This window comes from Patella vulgata, chromosome 2, assembly GCF_932274485.2.
Source record: "Patella vulgata chromosome 2, xgPatVulg1.2, whole genome shotgun sequence".
NCBI lineage: Eukaryota > Metazoa > Mollusca > Gastropoda > Patellidae > Patella > Patella vulgata.
In genome coordinates, this window is record NC_065880.2 from 24,155,200 (window position 1) to 24,175,367 (window position 20,168).

Genomic DNA, 20,168 nt, shown 5'->3' on the forward strand with positions numbered 1-20,168 from the left:
GTATCTCTTCTTATAAGACATAGATAAAATTCCCAGCATTCCGATTCTACTATGAGAATTTGTGAACAATCGCCTGACATTGTAGATTAACAATTGGTATAATAAGAAATCTGGAATAAATTTCTTGTTTTGGATTAATAATGCTAACATTTTCTGCGTTTATGACTATCGGTCATCGATATGGGGGCTTATTCTCACAGCACGATTGGGTGACTGAGTGGTCTAGCGCGTGCGCTTTAGATCATAAGATCTGCCCTTCTCCCTGTCCTCCGGTTTCCTCCCACTGCTAAGGACCCCACGCACTAGCGAAATATTGAAATACAATTATACCATCTTAGTCCCGAAATGATAGTGGACGTTAAATTTTAAAGTGATATTTGTTTTTGTTTTTGGGATCTTGGGCCTCCGTTTTATATTCCCCCGGGCGAATAGTGTTCATTGAATAGTAAAACATAGGTTGGATACCAATTTGAACTCGATGTTCATAGTTAGAAATGAATTATTATTTAGGCATTCAAAACAATAAAGACGGCTACGTGAAATCAATAGAAACTAATATTTCATAATTAAATAGTTTTGTTAGGTTTTTTTAAATCAAACTCGAAAATTGTCAGAAATAAAACATTACAGGTTTTCTTCTATATTTGATTTATTTTAAGAATAAAAACCTATTATTTGTACTTTGAATTTATAAAAAAAAATTGTGTTAGCCTTTAACCTATAATACGTCATGTAATGTATCATCTATGTAGGAGCTGTAGCATGTTTTATAACAAGATAATTACATAGATAAAATATTACTTTTATCTTTGACCTTTACATCTATCAACATCCTTTTTACACTTTCTACAGTTTTTACACACTTAAAACGAATTTCGATGAGTTAAATGTAGACAATCATAGACACATAAATCATAGAAACTGCGAGCGTTTTCCACGATCGAATAATTAATTTAATGATCTACAGTGATATATACATCTATGTTGTAAATTATAAATAAAAGGTTCGTTGCTTGATCGAGTGGGTGCCCTAGATAAAATATGGCTATTGACCGCGATCTGTTTATTATTATACTTTGTTCTATTCATTCGGACCATTTAATACGCCCAAAGTTCAGTATTAAACATACATTATAAACTATTAATTAGACATTTATTAACTCTCGATGGCATAGGATACACGAGATTTTAACAAGATTAGAACGGTTCGCCACAATGCATATATCTTGTCAAAACAACAAACAGTGATAACTTGACTCAGAATGAAGTAATGTGAATGCAATTTTGAATATTTTCATTTTACATTATCTATTTTTGAGTTATTATAGCAAGAATGGCGAGTTCTTTATCTAAATCTTACACAATGTATCTTTAAGGTATCGGTAGGTTCATCAACAATTTGTTATGGAACGCGATAGAGGCCATGGTTTTTAACGGATTTTTACGTGAAGCATTAGGGTGGGACGAAACCTATAATCGACATTCATAGTTCCGGTCTAGATTTATGGCCCCTTTTCCTATAACCTTGTGAATGTGATAGAAGTTATAGTTATTAAAAAATTTAGAGGATATAGTTATTACTTAAAGATACATTATGGGAGATTTTTATAGAGAGTTGGCCATTCTTGCTATAACAGTTCAAAAGTAGACGAAGAAAGAAGAATATATTGAAAATTTCAGTCAAATTACTTTATTCTGAACAAAGTTATCATCGTTGTAATATTTGACTAGAAATGGTAGTCAAATGTATCTTCACCTTGGCCGATCGTTTGATTGACAGGCGTTAACTCCACCTACATAATCTCGATTATCAAGTAACGTTTTCAATGGCTTGAGACGGGGTTGCAGTTCAATTCGTATCACATTTATTTTTACTACAAATTAGAAATAAGACTTTTATTATATAGATAAGAAGCGAAAGTTTGAAAGGAATGGACCAAATCAATGAGGCATAATTATAGCCGACTTCTTGTTAGCCTGCGTGACTCCCGAAGCAGACAAATAAATAGGAAACACTACAGTGATCCAATGGGGCTGCAATTCAACTGGGGTGATGTTAGCTGCGATGTTTATCAATTTCCATAATTTTTCTGTAAACGCAAGTGTCAAAAGAGCGTATAATACCGACATCCAAACTCTCATTTTAACCACAACTGAACATAATATCAAGGCTGTATATATCGAACTTTCAATCAAATTGACTGACATGCGGCATCGCTCAACAGCGGCCTTGCTTCGTACACTCTATCATTTAGCCTCGATCTAACTGATGACGTCAACGTAACGGTTAATAATCTCCGCATGGGGCGCCATTTATGATTAAATCAATCAGTGAAATCCTATTTGTTTAAATAAAGATCTAATTTATAAGTTCTATAACATCTGAAGCCTAAATTAAGACTCGCAATACTCAGATTTAGCTCTTGCATAATGTATGCTTAAAGGCTCAATACCACTCTTGTTGTAACTGAATAATATGTCCCAATCTTTATTCTGGTCAATAAATTGTACTATTTTACAATATTCCAATTAATTGATGATACAAATTTCATCTTAACACACCTAATTTAAAAAATTGGAAAAATTCAACTAAATGATTTGAAAAGCCTGACGTAAAGCTTTTCAAATGTGACTTGGATTTAAAAATATTTTTGAACCCTTTGGACAAGTAAAATAGGATTTAATGGATAATTTACACAACAGGTAGGACACTAACACATCTAGTACTTAGAATAAGGCTAGTTTTTATTTTCTGGAGCTGTCAAGCCAGCAAGAGTGTTATTGTCCCTTTAAGAATTTGATAGAGTTACAAGTGAAATAAATTTTAGCTACAAAGTTAAATTTGCTTTTGAAGCTGGGGGAGAAAGTGATTAAAATGTCTACAATTTTTTTTAATTCGACGTCTTCGTTAGTTATGTGTGATGTTTTTAAAGTCAATATAAATATAAATAACGAAATCGTGGGAGTAAAGAAGACGATATGTTGTAAGAGGAATGCAGCAAAAAGCGTCACAATGACAAGAAATTGCGCAGTAACTATATAGTAATAGCTTTCAGGTATCAGACTGTTTCTAAAGATGAAGTAATATAATATGGTATAGAACCAAAATGGAACATTGAGTTGGCAGCCATTTTATTTGGCTATGCTGGACGAAAAATTCCAAATGCCACAAAATAACTGAATTAAATCTCCATTACCTTCGACGAATTTATGAAATCTTAAATCTCTGAAAGGAATGTCCTGATTCCACTTCTAATTTATTGACGTTCTGTTAATTAAAACTGTTAATTTAAAAATAGTGAAATTTTGCCCTGACAGCCGCTATATATATATCTCTATATATAATAGGCCTACTCCTTTTTCGAATTCCAACTGCCATGGGTACTTTAACGTGGAGGTATCTCGCTCGATCCTTCGTTCCTTGCAAGCAGAACTACGCCCGAAAATTGCGGGGAACTTTTTCGTCCAGTCTGGCTACCTGATGTCAGTGGTGTTGGATAAGGCAACTCATCTAGTCGTTAGGAACGTAAGACAAAATCACGAAGGCCCGTGTATAGTATTGGCAACCCGTTAAAGACGATGAACTCATTTCATTTCAAACCACAGTTACCCGACAGCTATCTGTGTAATTTAGACGCCAAGCAATTTAGAGAAATAAAAGTGTACCATATTTTAGTCCCAAAATAACCTAGTTTGTGTCGAGTTGACGTTAAACCTCTCTCTCTCTCTCTCCCTGTCCCCCCGTCTCTCTCTCTCTCTCTCTCTCTCTCTCCCTCGAGACAATTCAGTACATAAGATAATGGGAAGGCCAGCATTGGAAGCAAGGAGTGTTTTCTTTCAAATTTATGGTCATGTTTTCAGAAATAAAAAGAATAGATGCTGCACTAATACCAATTATAAACCGTGTAGTTTTACAGAAAAATAAAATTGTTTACATGAATGGAGAACAATTTGGCTTACTCTTTAGAGATCTTATTAATCTGTGAAAGAAATTTTCGAAGTAGTTTGAATTCCTGGCAAATTCTAGTATAATTACAATGGAGAATGTGGGATGATATTGTAGTGTATATGTAGTATTTTATGTTCTATACATCAATGTAAAGAGAAAGTTAAGACACTGTGGAAAGCAGGTTTTAAGTACTTGACACGAGTAAATCTTTTCAACATAAAGTAATGTGCTATGTTTTAAAGCGACACCATAATTGTAGAAAGCAGATTTTATTACTTGCCACGAGTAAATCTTTTCAACATTAGGGTGGCCCATGCACCTACAGAAATACAGTCAACCGCTGATAGTTCGAGACTACCACTGAAGCGTGCACATTCGCCGTGTCGAGGCCAACTTTCTGACAGTATGATACTATAAATAGCCATGGCACGTGCAATTCTCTACAAATCTATCAACTATTACAGCCGTAAAAAATTTATTGTTGACGATTTTGAATAGCAGTAAAATTAAGCTTCTTGGTTATTACAGCAGATTTAGAAATTACGTTCGTTTCATTTTTTAAATCGCTTTATCATTAACTGTACCGTTAAGAGCGGCATCTTTTGGTTTAGTACAAATACTATCTCTGAAACACTCGGGTTAGACAGGAACATGATACTAGCAGTAGTTTCATTTTACTTTTACAAGCTTCTTAAAACAATTGTTGAGCTAGCTAACGTGCTCATTTCTTAATTCAATTTCTTGTTCTAGCTTTCTGTTATGTTTCGTAAAAAAGTAGTCTTGATTATCCCGACCTGTCAGTCAGCCTTAGAATGGTCGATAGACTGGTTAAGCGACTCTAATTTCAAAACAAGGGCACGTAACCTATCTTTTACTCAAAAGTGTCTGGATGTTATGGACGACACATGGAACCAGTTTTCAGTCTATTATTTATAGATGATTAATGGTCATAGCTTATTAAGTACAACATGATCGTTTATTTAGTGACTATAATTGTGTTAAACTGATTTGAGGCTTGGCATATATATAAATATTGTGGCGAAATTGTCGAGATATATGGAGATATTTATTTATGGTGGGTCACCCTATCAACATAAAGTAATGTACTACGTTTTAAAGCGACACCATAATATACTGTAGAAAGCAGATGTTTGGTCTAGAAACTGGACCAAAAGCACTACTTGTGCTTCTTGTTCTTCTTGGGGCGACGCCCTTCGAAAAGGCCTAAGGCTCCACCAAGACAAGGACGGTCAACATGAAACTTGGCATGCTTGTTCCTTGGACAATTGTCCATCGATTGGCGGACTTCAGTTTTTGATATGACGTCACAATTCCAAGATGACGACATTCTCGGATTCTGGTCCACAGTACTTGATATGAGTAAATCATTTCAACATAAAGTAATGTGCTGCGTTTTAAAGCAACTAAATCTTTTAAACATAAATTACTGTGCTACGGAAGCGACTCTGTGTTACTAGAATGAATTGGTCTATTTATCAAAACTACATAGGCCCTACATCGGATCCAGGAGTCGTTTTGCATTTTGTTCACTTTCAAAGTCACTAAAGTCACGAAATACATGCGGATCCACGTGTTATATGTGATGACAGGTTTCAAAGATGTCCACTCAAAGGAGCGTTACAACGGTTTGAAACATTTGATTCTGGATTACCCAACGTTGATTTCCAATTAAGTAGGCCTATATTGTTAAGGCAGAAATCAAGAAGATTTGTCTTTAAGAACATTCCAAAACATCTCGCCACCACAAAAAGGAAACGGGCGTGTTTGGTAATATAGTTTAATTACTTTAAATAGTTTAATTACTTTAAAGCTCATTTCAAGAAAACAGAAAAGTAAAAGAATTTTTAATCTCCACCCTCATAAAATGTATATCTATTATAAGCTGTAATATATCTGTCAGTTGATAAATATATATAAACACAATTTATTTCTCAATACTATTGTATTACACAGAGGTAAGTATATTTCTTTCATCTGTAGACAGTTACAACATGCCTTCATTCAATACTAGAGTGTAATAACATACACTTACATATTATACATTCCTCCAAATTTTTCTAAAATAAGATGAAATCTCAGGATATTATCCGATATTAAGACCAGGATTGGGTCTGGGGCTCTTTGACACGAATACCGACCATGCCGACGTAAAAAAAAATTAAATCGATATTTATGCGTCCCGTGGGGCTTCTCAGTACTGAAAAATGTCAGAAAGGAAGACACTTTAATTATAATTCAATCTATAGGGCAGCATGCACAACAAAGTTAAAAGCGATAATTTCAACTTAATTTTAATTTCATTCTATAGAGATTCGATGCTTTTTCTGGAATGGATGCCTGCGGTCGTATACATTGTTAAATTCAATAGTGTTTTGAAAGGAAATAGGGTTTAACGTCTTACTTAATTTTACTTAATCGGTCGCAGCCCATGCCCATCTGGTATAACTGCCCTAATGCCCGTATGGCCAGTCCGCCCCTGGGACTCTTATGTTACTTTTTACATTTTGATTAATCCGATCATAGTAAGGTAATATTTAGCACGTGTGTTAAACATTTAAAGAATAGATAGTATCCGAAAAATAACCACAAGAAGGTTAACCTGCGTAGAATATTTAGATATTTTGTAAAACACGGTTAAATAAAAATAAAAGTAGGTTTTCATTAATAAATATATAAATGTTCTCTGCTCATAAAATATTCAGCTTCCCCTGCTTTTATTTCTAATACATCTATGAAAACTTTACATCACAAGAGAGCTGAAACATAATATTTAAGCTGTCTTGTAATAAATTATTAATATTTCCTATGAATACGAGAGGATTTAACAAGTCTATAGCTGACCCACACAGCTCCAGTAATAACAAGTACAAAAGTTAATTTGGTGAGTAACATGAGACAATATTGATTTGTTAAGAGACCGGGTGTTAATTCTATAGACGAGGTTGACAATTAACAGATCATCAAAACAAAAGAGTATATAAAGTATTATCACGTTTCTATATTTAATCAATAATTTGACACATGCATGTGTGAACAATTATCGCTATTTTCATTTAGAGCGCCTTATGTTGTGTGTGTGTGGGGGGGGGGGATGGCTAGCGTGTACGCGTTGTATCATAAGATCTGTCATTGAGTCAACTGGCGTGGTTTCGATTCCCCGATTATACGTGACAAGGAGTTGAGTCGCCTGCCCAATCTCGTGGGTTTTCTGCGCCCTCCCACTGCTAAAGACCTCCTACGCGCAAGCGAATTATTGAAATAAAATTGCACCATATGTTATAGTTCCGAAATAACCTAGTTTTTGTGTCGAGTGGACGTTAAACCCCATTTCTCTCTCTCCCGCCCCCATGGTTCACAGAAAGAAGGCCACTCTCATCAAACTTACTTAGGCACCTTCTTGCAGGAAGGAAATAGTGTGGAGACTGAATATATTTTCTTTGTAAAATGCAGAAACGTGGGACGTTCAATCCCATTTCAGATCTGTGTACAAAGAAAATAAAAAAAAAAACACGCGAAAAATCTTTGATATCGTTATTTTGTATGATGCGAGTGTTTCAAATCTGTTGAACATGATAATTATTACTTGCCCAGGAATGTCAACCAGCACTTATTTAATAGCTAAATAGAACAGAAACAAATTGACAAGCAAACAACATCTATATGTCACTTGTTAATTCCCTGATCACTTCTGGATTAGATAGCTTTAATTCACTTTTATTTCGTTTACTTTAAAGCTTATAGATAAATTACAAAAGGTACAGAATACTTAATCAGCTAGACTTAATCGAAGAAAGGGGTTTGAAAATACATTTTCTGCCAGGTTTTGGTGAATATTCATGATTTTGAGAGGTCGGTTAGGTTGAAATGTAGGGCCGAAAATTGCATGTTTACTTGTCTTTACTTCCAGCTTGTGTATTTCAAGGTTTTCATGGTGAACCTCATACATGCTTTTGTGCAAGAGTTTGCCACATGTTGCTCCATCTGTGGCAGAAAGCGTTCTACCCAACGAAAATTTAACATTAAATCAATGGGGAAATGTTTAGTAATATAAAGACGTGTACATTTTAAATCTAATTCCAGTGTAACTAAACAGGTTTTGAAAGTACACGTGTCTGTAACACTCATAAATTTTAATTTGCCCTAGTGTCACTGAAAATGTTGATATAACTCGACAGCCCAAACTCATCCAAAATCTCCTCCATTTTGATTTTATATACAAGAAATAAAATGTAGCCATTGCGTATAAACTTCCGAGGCGAGAGTCGCCGTTAAGCCAGAGCGACGAAAAAGTCGCCGAAAAAGGCGCCGATTTTTTCGGCGACTTTTTCGTCACGTGGCTTAACGACGACTCTCGTGTTGTGAAAGTCGCGGGTCGCCGTTAAGCTAGTACGACGAAAAAGTCGCCAATCGGCGCCTTTTTCGTCGTGCTGGCTTAACGGCGACTTTCGCGTTGTATCTAGAAACCCGCCGATCTAAATGGACGCTTTCAGCCACCATATATTTTACATATTTTACATAATGTACATAAGTTACCTGTTAAATATCGAACTGATTTTAAGATTTGATTACTTACTTTCAAATGTTTGACTATTTTAGCTGCTGTTTACTTCTCGGATCTTGTAGAACATTATATACCTGGGCGAACATAACATACATCAGATAAACTACTTTACAAAGCCCAAATCTGTTCAAGTCTCTTATGGTCAGTGCCATAATCTTGGGGTTTTTTTATGATTGCATTATCACTTTGTAAAGTGCCCCTGAACACGTTATATATGAAAGGGCGCACTATAAATATGCTGTAATAAATAGAGAATCTCCTACCAGTCTTTTTTGATATCAAAAAAGACGAGTAGGAGTTTTATTTATTAACCAATTCCTTCTTATATGCACAAATAGATAAATATAATTCTTTGCTGTAGATTTCACTTTTACTGAACATTACGGCGTAGTGATACATGTATATCATTTTTTGACAGCAATTCAACCATTGCAAAGTCCTTTATATTGATCCAGTGTTTCCATCAAGGTCAATTGAATAACAATAGTTCATTTTTAATTTAAAAAAATGTTACTTTTAATAAGAAATGAACTGTTCTTTGAAAATAAACAAAAGTAGTTCCTTTTCAACTGACCAATCAAATTCATGTAAAACGATATCTCAGGAGATATCGCAGTAGATTATGAAATATATCACACAAGCGATATCTACTGTAGAATGTATTATTGGGTGATAATAATATTATTGACGCTTCAACCCACATCACCATCTCCCCGGCGGATAATATGCGAGACGTTTTTTAATACGAATCCTGTCTTCGGCCTCGCAACAAATTTGATATATTATAACATACTAATTCCCGTAGCCATTTAGTCTTCTAAATTTATTTATCCATATATCAGAAACTTCGTATCATTCATCAGTAAATTACCATTATGATACCATCTAATAAATTCTATAATTATATATTAAAACCATCTAAATACTAGTTAATCTAAATATTATTATAACAATATAAGCCTGATATAACACAAAAATCTCGGAAATCTCAAAAGTAACTAGCACTCAATACCATAATGACTATTTTTGACGTCATAAGTTGTTGAAACTATCGTTGATTATGCACCTCGAGGATATAATATAATAAATACGGATCAATTGACTAAAATGAAAATAGTATAAAACCGTTAATCTTTCAACCATGTGTAAAGATATCCAAGTCTGGTTTTGACCCGAGGGTGCGAGACACAATGAATAGTAACACATCGTTAAAGGGTGTATTGAAGACAAATATCTCTTCTAATAATATGGGTCAAACCAGACACCATTTTGTGTCAAAGGCATGATTCATTCCGATTCTATAAATAAAATATTATTAAATCAATGATGTCGTTCAAGCACAGTGTATAGTATAGAATTTCTAGACCACCTGATACCACTTTTCATTGTACATTTGGAATTGGGAAATTGAAAGGGGTTCTATTCGCAAATTCTAATTGGTTATAGAATTCTTGGAGGTGTCCCTTTAAATTATATTGTGCAGACGTGGAATTATAAGAACAAAGATTAGTGTGCATCGAATGGGTACAATGACTCATGTATCAATAGCCTTTGTTCAGATGACAAGTGGAAGCTCACAGTTCAATAATATGGCTACAGTCTCGATAACAATGGGATCATATCCAATCCAAAACCTGCTCATTGTCTTAGAACTTACTGATCTTGCAGACGACAGACTTCACACAATGACAGGTTAAAGTCGATCTCGGTGTTGATATTGATATTCTGAGAAATACAGATACTTTAAAGTGGGTCGGCTTCATTGCCAACGTCAACACAATGAACCAGTGGCATACAAACTAGTAGCAAGAAACATATTCATATTATTCAGGAAACTATATGTCTTCATTAGCCCAGTATAGAAGCAGAACAGTAGGACGTTAAACCCCATTTCAATTTTGAAAATTTTAATTTTTCAACCCCTTTCTTAAATATCTTAAAATGTTGTCTATGGCCGGAAGTGCGGTAAAATATAAAGATATTTTAACTACAGTTTGAATATCATATCAGTGACTGCAATGATTTCGAATCGACCATTACTAACTATACCGCTATTGCATGTTTAATGAAAATTCCAGTTACAGTTTGGGTAAGGTATAATAGTGTTACAAAAATGTGATGGGCAGATCCGAAATCCCTGCGGATTATATTGATCCTCTGTTCCATTTTAGTAAATGTGAGTCTTTGGGCTTATTATCTAAGAAAACAAAATTCATAAATCTTCGAAATTAAAAACACGAATTAAAATTCAATATTGGTCCATTTCAATCAATATCGATTCTATTATCTTACCGTGAAATATCCAATATTTAGGACATAGTGAACATTTTAAAATCAGTACACGACGTCGTGTACTCTATGGACAAATTGGTTTCGAGTAAACAAAGAAAAACATATCCCTGAAGACATTGTAAGACAATGTAGAAGTTAGTAACAATGGTTGATATACAAACGGCAAACTGAAAACAACAAAGAACTGCGTAGAAGGGACTAAGCAGCTGATCAATTTGGACTGTTTAAGTATTTCACCGAATATAATTTGTTATAAATTACAATAATGTTTTTTTTTAAAAATTGAATGTAAATCACTTTATCTACAATAATAATAATACATTTATGTATTCTGTTAGATCCATTTCCGTCTATTTTAAGGTTCCAAAATATAGATTTATACGCCCTTTTATTTACGACAAAACAGAATATTGCTATTAATACTTAATCCAGAATATAAACTCTTTGTATAATATCCATATACCGCATGAAGAAAAACCGATATTTGACAAATAAAGCCGACAAAGTAATCTATTTTGATATAAGATTAAAAAATAAATCCAATATGACAATCTCTATAGACCCAACTTCCATAAATATACTTCATAAACAATTTGTGTAGGGTTAAATATTTGAACATAAAAATAGAAAATGGTGATAATGACGGCCATTTAGTTTCCAATCGATGTTATTTCTTACAGTAAATGTGTAAATAAGGGGGTTTATGATTGCGTGTATACAGCCAACGAGAGAGAAATATTATATAATTATTTCCTGTTTTTCAAGTTACAATAAGTTATGTGGATCCTGATTATTGGCATTATTTGTAGTCTTGTAATGTCCTGTTCTCGTTTAGAATAACAAGGTTTACCGAACAAATTACTTTTAAACAAGCCTAGCAGATGCGGTGGCTGATAGACAAATACTAATAAAACTATCCTACATCGGGTTCTTGTTTTAAAAGCCAAATTGTTAAGTAGTAATGTACTAAGCAATTTGCTATTATATAGAAAACGTCTCTGGATTGATCCTATACTCCAGAAATATAAGACGTTAAACCCAATTCATTTCCATACTCCAGTGAAAGATCTCCCAGTGTTTTAAACTTTTCACCGAATACTATCTTGCAGCGAAATGTGAAATAGGAAGATATAAATCTGGAATTTGGTATCCCAAACCATGAACCTTGTATTATAAGGTCCATGCCCAAACTGACAACTCCGCCAGTATATAGCTGTTTTTTTATGTTTTAGACTACAACTTGATTTAGGTACCCGATTATATGCGTAGATGCATCTTGAAATTTTTGGCAATGGCTGGACCATGATTGGGCAATGCTCTACGATAAATAAAATTAGCAAAACTGGCATGTTATCTTAAAGAAATACTATATTAAAAGAAAAAAAAATAACGAAAAGGGCTATGAAATTAATGATGATATTTGCCAGACACAGTGGAGTATACAACATCTGATGTATTACTAATGTAAAATTCATCATAATTGTAGCGGATTGTGTTTTGTTTATTTAAAGAGAGAATTGTTACCACCTGTGACAAGTCAGATGATTAACATTTAAACTGTATATACTAGTATACATGTGGAAATGTCAGAAAATACGTAACGGACAACAGTGGATATAATTAAGGCTGGGATTGGTGTAATTTACGTATATAAGACATACATGAGCCTATTGTATAGTATATAAGTAAAAGTTCAAACTGTAAACGAAGGTTCAGAATCAAAGAAAAACTTATACACCTGGAAGTATTTATCTACATTATTTACTTTAGTCTTGAACAATCCTGTCAGTTACAGGTGTTCTCATGTAAAGAATGTAGACCGGAAGTACTCATCAGTGTCCCTTTAAGTCTAACTAATTCCGGGCTTACTTACGTAAGAATTCCAGAACATCGGAGGGAAAGATTACTGCAATGTAACTAATATTTGGGTGCAGATGTTGCGCTGCCCTTAGCACTTAAAAAATGAACACAAGACAATATTTAAAATAAAACTATAGTCTGTAAACTATATTAAAATAAAACACTATTTATGGATAATAATTACTATAGCTTATTTCAATGCGACGTTTCAACAAGATTCCACGAGTCGTTATCAAGCATATGTCAACACAAATAAATTAACTATATTCAATCACAGATAATTGCAAGCAAACAGTCGTAAAGATATTTTAAATTCACAATGCAAGAATAAACTTGAAACCTTTGACGCACAAATCATGTCGCAATGGAGATGAGAACGGTTGTTGCGGAACCATTTTGAATAAGGCTTTGAACAATAGCCAATTAGATGTTGAATTGAATATTCTTGGCACAGTTCTACAGTATTCGACTACAACCTAATGAATTCGAAATAATTTATTAACACTCAGCAAGTAAAAGTATACAATAAAATTGAATATATATGCTGACTGTTTAACAATAAGGGTATTGTAATAAAATAGGTCAAACACCTGTTACATATATATATATATATATATATATATATATATATATATATATATATATATATATATATCAAACTTTAATTAAATATATATCAATATACATTTAATATAGGTAATTTACATCTATATATTGTAAAGTAGCTTAGTTATATAGCTTTAATTTTACAGATAAAAAGAGATTTCGTGAAAGAAATGGACCAGTGTAGAAAGTGTAGAGTGTTTATTTCGTATTAAAATAATAAAGCCATTATCATTAATTGTGAATTTCATTTTACATACTACACAAGTGCACAATTAGTAAAATTCCTTACAAAAAACTGGTTATTATTATGTGATTTTACCATTTATAAGCTCAACCACTTGGTTTGCTACAGGGGACACGCCCACAAACAAACAAACAAACAAACAAACAATTTTTCTGATATGTATATGACCATATATATGTACGTTTCCATTCCAGGTATATTATAATATATTTTCATATGATAAAACATGTATAAAGGTTTAATGAATGAAGACATCCACATCCTCCTGTTCCCGGATAATAAAAATATCCCCGATTCGTGTATTGTTTAGTGTCAATTAAGTTCTACATTTTTCTCTCAAAAGCCTATCTGCGTGGTGGTAGACTATTCTTTACCGTGCCATTCTCAATTTAGCATTTTATTAGAAGAACTTAGCATTAAACGGTGTATAGTGAAACAGGAAATACTCCAATCTGTTAAGTAAATAATAAATTTGGTGAAAATGATGTAAAGTGTCATTCATTTTAATTATAGGCTACACGCGTGGAAAACATTCTTAAAGCTAATCCCGAGCTGTAAAGGGAACCAGATTTAGCTAATTTAAGAACACTTAAAATAGTTGAAACGTAACCGCATATCGCATTTACGATAAACACATCACACCTCACTGAAAATACAACACAACTATAGACATCAGATTTCCGTTATCATCGTTACTGGCCAATTTGCTCAAACCTAGAGCAGTCTATGTTATACTAACTGAAATAAATATGTCAGTTTCCGGAAATGACGTCATGTTCGATGCAGTGTCTTTTACTGAGACCCTAAGGTGGTCCCAGAAACTACAATCCAAAGTTGTTAAATGAATCGTTACATTATTCACATGATTTACCCAGAGCTTAATGTCAATACCCCAACAAATCTGAGTTATTCAATAAATTTTCCAACGTATTCTATTAACCGAAGTTCCATGGTCAGCATTCTTGTTTCGTTTGTAGCTCACTTCAAATCTAAATCATGATTCCGTAGTTCTTCTTCATTACTACTTAAATAATTTACGTGTTTTTAATAAGAAGTGGTAAAATGTCATCACACACTTATCAGTGAAACTTGAAAATCCCAGACAAAACAAAAACATCAACCAAACATAGGTTGGCTGCGTAATTTCTTACCCCTTTAATTTTGATTAGGGGTCGAATACGTAACAAAATCAAACTAACAGTTGACAAAAATATTAGATATATATGTTTCTGATGTTACTGGCGTCAGAAAATTGACCGAGGGCTTTAATGATTCTCGAACATATATGGTAGTGGTCCGGTGTGTCAGGTATTGAGTTCTATAATTACTTTGTGATCAAGATTAGTGATCGCAATATTTAGCATTGCAGGAAACATTATAAATGCAGCGGCAGTTTGCGAGCCCCTATTGACAAAATATACGCTCTTATCGGTTCTTGGCAGCGAAACCGCAATTTGCTTCTCAAATACATGTCATTTGCTACACGTCAAACCAAATATTACTGATCAAGAAAAGGTTGCGAATGACGTCATCTGACTAAATAAAATCTGACAACTGACAGGGCAAATTAACCCTGTTCGGTGAAATGTGGCTATTTTGTGGTAGTTTCCCTAACCCCTTCAAATATTCCAGGATTGCAGGTTGAAAAATAAAAAAACTGCTGATAATAGTAATTTGTAGCCTGCAATAGATTATGTGCTATAGCATTTAATTAGTAAAAGGTAAGTAAATGAAAAGCATGTCACTACATGTATATGTTGTATAATAATATACATAAATAATTATGATGATATAATTAATGTAATAGATAACTATTTTTTCACTATTTGGATGAAAGTATATAAAAGGAAAGTAGCGCGTTGACAGATGGTAGATAGATATGTAATACATGTGAACAGGTGTTCAACAACTGATATAACCACTAAGTATTGTTTCAACAACTGTATAATCACCATATTATCATATGTCATATAAACCAAAACAAATACATACATCTAAATATACAATAAAACTATAGAAAGACATTTCTCTGGGGAGAAGACGTGGAGCTATGTTCAGATAAACCAATAATAGAATTCTAAAAGAAATAGACACTAAAAGTTCAATATTTTATCATTTTTCTTGTCAGAACACTCGATACCGTTTTGTTCGGGATGTTAATAGCATATACAAACTTATTATCGAGACGTCCACCTAATGTCTATCGGGCTTATTATTATTTCAGTCTTCTAATCCCTGGGATGTTTGTATTTTAATCAATAGTGGTTAAACAATAATTATTAATAACGGCTCCGCCATCTTAGTGTGAACATAAACTGTGACACGCGTATCATCTGTACACGATTTATACCACAGTTCAATGGAATCAAGTTTGACATTATTAAGACGATCGCTAGCCTTAGCTCCTTTGTCTCCTCGTTTAAGTCCACCACTTTTAATTAAATGAATCTGAATAATACATGTTCCGTTACATTTCTGAACTTATAACATTAAGGCCCTTCATCTACAAGCGTTGCATCATCGTTTTATTAATAGTAGAATAGAATGGCAAGCCCTATATACTATAGCATTTCCTGGGCATATAATTGAATAAAGCAGATTTTGGAATATCTAACCAAAACGAACGAAATAGCGAAATACAGTAATAGTATCCAATTTTTGTTTATTAAAGGGTTCTGTTACAGAAATTATTCTAATTGATCAACTCTAACGTCAGTTTGTGGTCATTTGAAATTTGCATTGGTTCACACTGACATCTGTATGTGTCTTAGATAATTATAGTACTAATAATTTTACAGTATTTTCCGCACAAAAAAGCCCATTTTTCGAGAAGGTATTCTTTTATATACTCGGACATGATTAATTAGTCTTTACATTATTATACTACATGTTTTGGACATTTTGGATATATGTGAACGATCTAGACGTACAGAGTAAAAAAACCCTTGAAATGTGGGCAACTATTTATTACATGTTTTTAAGTAATATTGTTCATTTAAATAAGGATACGGATATTGTTTTCTAGACGACGTGATCTTTTTTCTAAATTGACAAATGATGTTTGTTGTTTTAGTACAAGTTTGTGAATTAATAACTAAGCTAAATATATATCATTTATTATATTGTCTTTTATCCCCCGCCAAGAACACTAGGATTGACATGACGATATTTTATACACAGAACAGTGAGAAATGTACAATAATTGTTCTCATATTCAATGAGTTATTGATTAAAACATTGTAACGTGATGTTAAAACGTGTTCGTGCACGTTCATGACGGGTGGTTTAATCATTCTGACACAATGCATCTTTCATTCATTATAATGGCCAAATGGAGATATGGATAATATGTAACGGTACATCAGTTTATTAACGGACACCGGGAAGGTCATGCGGAACTTGAGAGTTCGTCAAGACTTCTGTAACCTACATGTGTCATTAATAAAAGAATCTACATATTAAATGTATCTTGTATACATCTTATTTATCTATTAAGAAGTCTGTAGGGATGGTATACATACCATGTGCAAGCATAGTGAAGTACTCGAACTTTACCATATGATTGAAATATCATAGCCTTCATCATGTAGTGGTCCTAGATAAGACTAATATTTTAACAAGTGTTTCTTATTTGATCATAATGTACAACAGACGTACAAGATATTCTAAGATATGCTCTTGACTTTTCAATCTTCAGTTCTTCACAGATATTACCCCAAAAAACAGTCTCAAAAATGCTCTACGGAGATTTCAGGTGTTTGCCGGCTTTCTCTACAAAAATATAACCCCCCCCCCAAAAAAAAAAATCAAAAATTAACGTTAACCATTAAAAAGTAACAAACATCGTTTGCAGTGTTTAATATGCTGGTTTGTGTATCGCGGTAAGGTTCGAACAAAATATGCTAATATCAAATCCGTTTGGAATCCTTCAATATATCAGGGTCAGGATTCTTCAAGGACAGTCTTCGGATTTCAGGCTCGCGGGATTGCCAAGAAAATCGTGCATAGTCGTTAGAATGGGACGTAAAACTGAGACCCGCCCATGTACACAAATAGAAGAAGATTAGACGGAAAGGCCACTCTCCGTGTAAAATTATTATTATCCTTCTTTGTACTGCACACGAAAATAAAAAAAATGACCATGTTAGTCTCAATATGACGTATTGTGTTGACGAGACATTGAACCTCACTCAATCATTGAAAACGTACATAATTTAACTTGTTCGCTACCAACCGACATTATGCTTGTGAAGGTCAAGACTGATTGATTTTTGTGTGATGTCGTTACTGATGTAGAACGGATAATCATCGATTAATGAGACGATACATTAAAACTAATTCCTGAATGATATTACAATTTATAATCGCATTTAGTCGCAAATTTTAATTTATCGTTATCTAAATGGCACTATTTATTGCTGAAAATAGACTCGATGGGAGCCACGGTGGTTCCGGGTTCGATCCTAGAAAGTGAAACATGACGCAGCCCTAGGAAAAATTAGTTAGCTTGTGCCATTGCTCGTAAAAAAATACTTGACAGTTTGAATTCGATGAAAAGTATGTGGAAATGCCGCTGTCAAGTCACAATTTCTTTCATATATAGCACACATCGTGGCTTATGCGCCCATCCTGTATAGCACCGTTTTTTCTGACAGCTTAAAATACAATTGTCTAAAATAACATTTTGAACCAAATTGATTTTATATATTGATTTGTTTTGTGCGATGGCAATCTGATTTCATTGAAAGTCAGTTTTGGGGAGTAGCCGATTTTGTGTTCCACTATCGACACAGTAAGCCAAAGATTTAACTTTTTACCCGGACATCTTTCATACACACAATGACTAAATAAACATAAATACTTCTTAATCTTAATATTCTCGAGGTATACTTAGCGATTTCAACTAAAATGGTCGGTCAACTAGCTTCGTGTCTGTTCCGAAGCGTACGTTTTAATGTGGATCTTTTATCATTAATAATCGGTGGGTTTCCAATTTTTACCAAAACAACAACGAGGTATAGCCATTTTAATGTGGATGTTTTATCGTCAATAATCGAGGACATTATAATGTAGATGTTTTATTATTAATAATCGAGGACATTTTTTTAATGGCGCGTGGTATGATATTGTAATTACAATAGCTACTGGGTCTTTAGGAACAAATCGTAAATTATTGGGTCCATTAAAGAAGCGTCACTTATTAAATATATTATAGCTTACTTCTGAACATTTTTATTCTTTTAAGCTCTTCTTGTAAATTAAATAGAAATGTTGGGTTGAGTTTGAATTACAATCAAAATGGACACAACACCTCATATATACGGTGTTTTACATGCATTATTTATCAGATGTCAGGTTTATACGGCGATGTTCGACCAGCCGTTAATGGCAACGAATGGCCTATGCTGTTAGACTTCCCTGTAATCACCAAGGAGAGATAAGGCTTGGGTGTAAATTTGATTAGAACAGTGATGATCTATGTACCAGTCGGTTTCCGACAAGATCTATCTTATAATTATCATATTCAACTGTATAAATGCAAATATTATTTAACACCAACAAAGAAATATTAAACAGAAGTATTATATACTACATGTATATGTTTTTTTCACAATTGAGGAATAAATACCAAACACTTTGTCATGCCTATAGTGTTTCTGTTTTTCAGTCACGGAACATAAAGGTTTTTAATCCCTATCCTAATACTGCCCCTGTGGGTGTCGTCATGCAAAAGTTGGACCCACGGTCGTACTTTTTTAGAGGATTCTAATATGACCCCGTCCCCCACCCTTCCTAAACCATTTTGCTCCTACGTTGCGTCACCAGTAGGCATTGCGCTTTCATAAGACTCTTTATTGGTATCGGTTCCCCATAGCGACTATTTGTGACGTGGCGGGTGTTGTGCATGATGCAGCACACGCTTACTTTTTGTAGATAAGCTGCCACCACCGTATTGCGGTATATTACAACATTTCTCCAGTATATGAAAATTGGGTATTATTTTGTACTTTATCAGTTCTCTGAATTTTATAGTTTAAAAACATTTTCAGAAACGAACAAAGGCAAGGCATGTGAAATAGCAAATGGTATTTGCGTTATTTATAGTGTAAAGTCAATGGGTTATTGATGTGATGTTCTAAACGCTCTATTAAGCAACAACAATCAGTCTAATGATGAGTATTATCTGTCATCTTAAAGGGCATTCTTCACAAAATTAAGGAGATTTTGACAATTAAAGAATAACATATTTGCAAAAAAATAACAACCAATTATTTATTAGACTACAGCGATTTATGGATTTTCAGAAATTCTATAATATTAATATATTTTTAGGCTAAATGTATCTCGATATATCCCATTCTGCACACTTTGTCTGCGATATCACGTCGGTGGAAGCGGGCGTAAAATACAACTAACTCACACACATTCTGCACACTGAGAACTATCTACTTTGAGAATATATCCATCCGTGGAGCCTATAGTACTAATGCAGCTAAACATAAGTTACGAGGAGTGATTACTGGATTGTAAAATCCTTTTATTGTTCTGGGGCATTCTGATCTAATAAACCAATATATGTTGGCCTTGCACTGCAAGCAGGTTTGTTTCCCGGAGGATTTCTTTCAATACCAGAA

The 20,168-nt window shown here is 33.7% G+C and overlaps 1 protein-coding gene across 1 annotated transcript in view; it reads right to left on the reverse strand.

Annotated features, from left to right (window-relative positions):
* Positions 1 to 20,168, reverse strand: part of LOC126811063 (F-box/LRR-repeat protein 16) — a 56,377-nt gene that overhangs the window by 33,818 nt on the left and 2,391 nt on the right. The window lies entirely within an intron of this gene.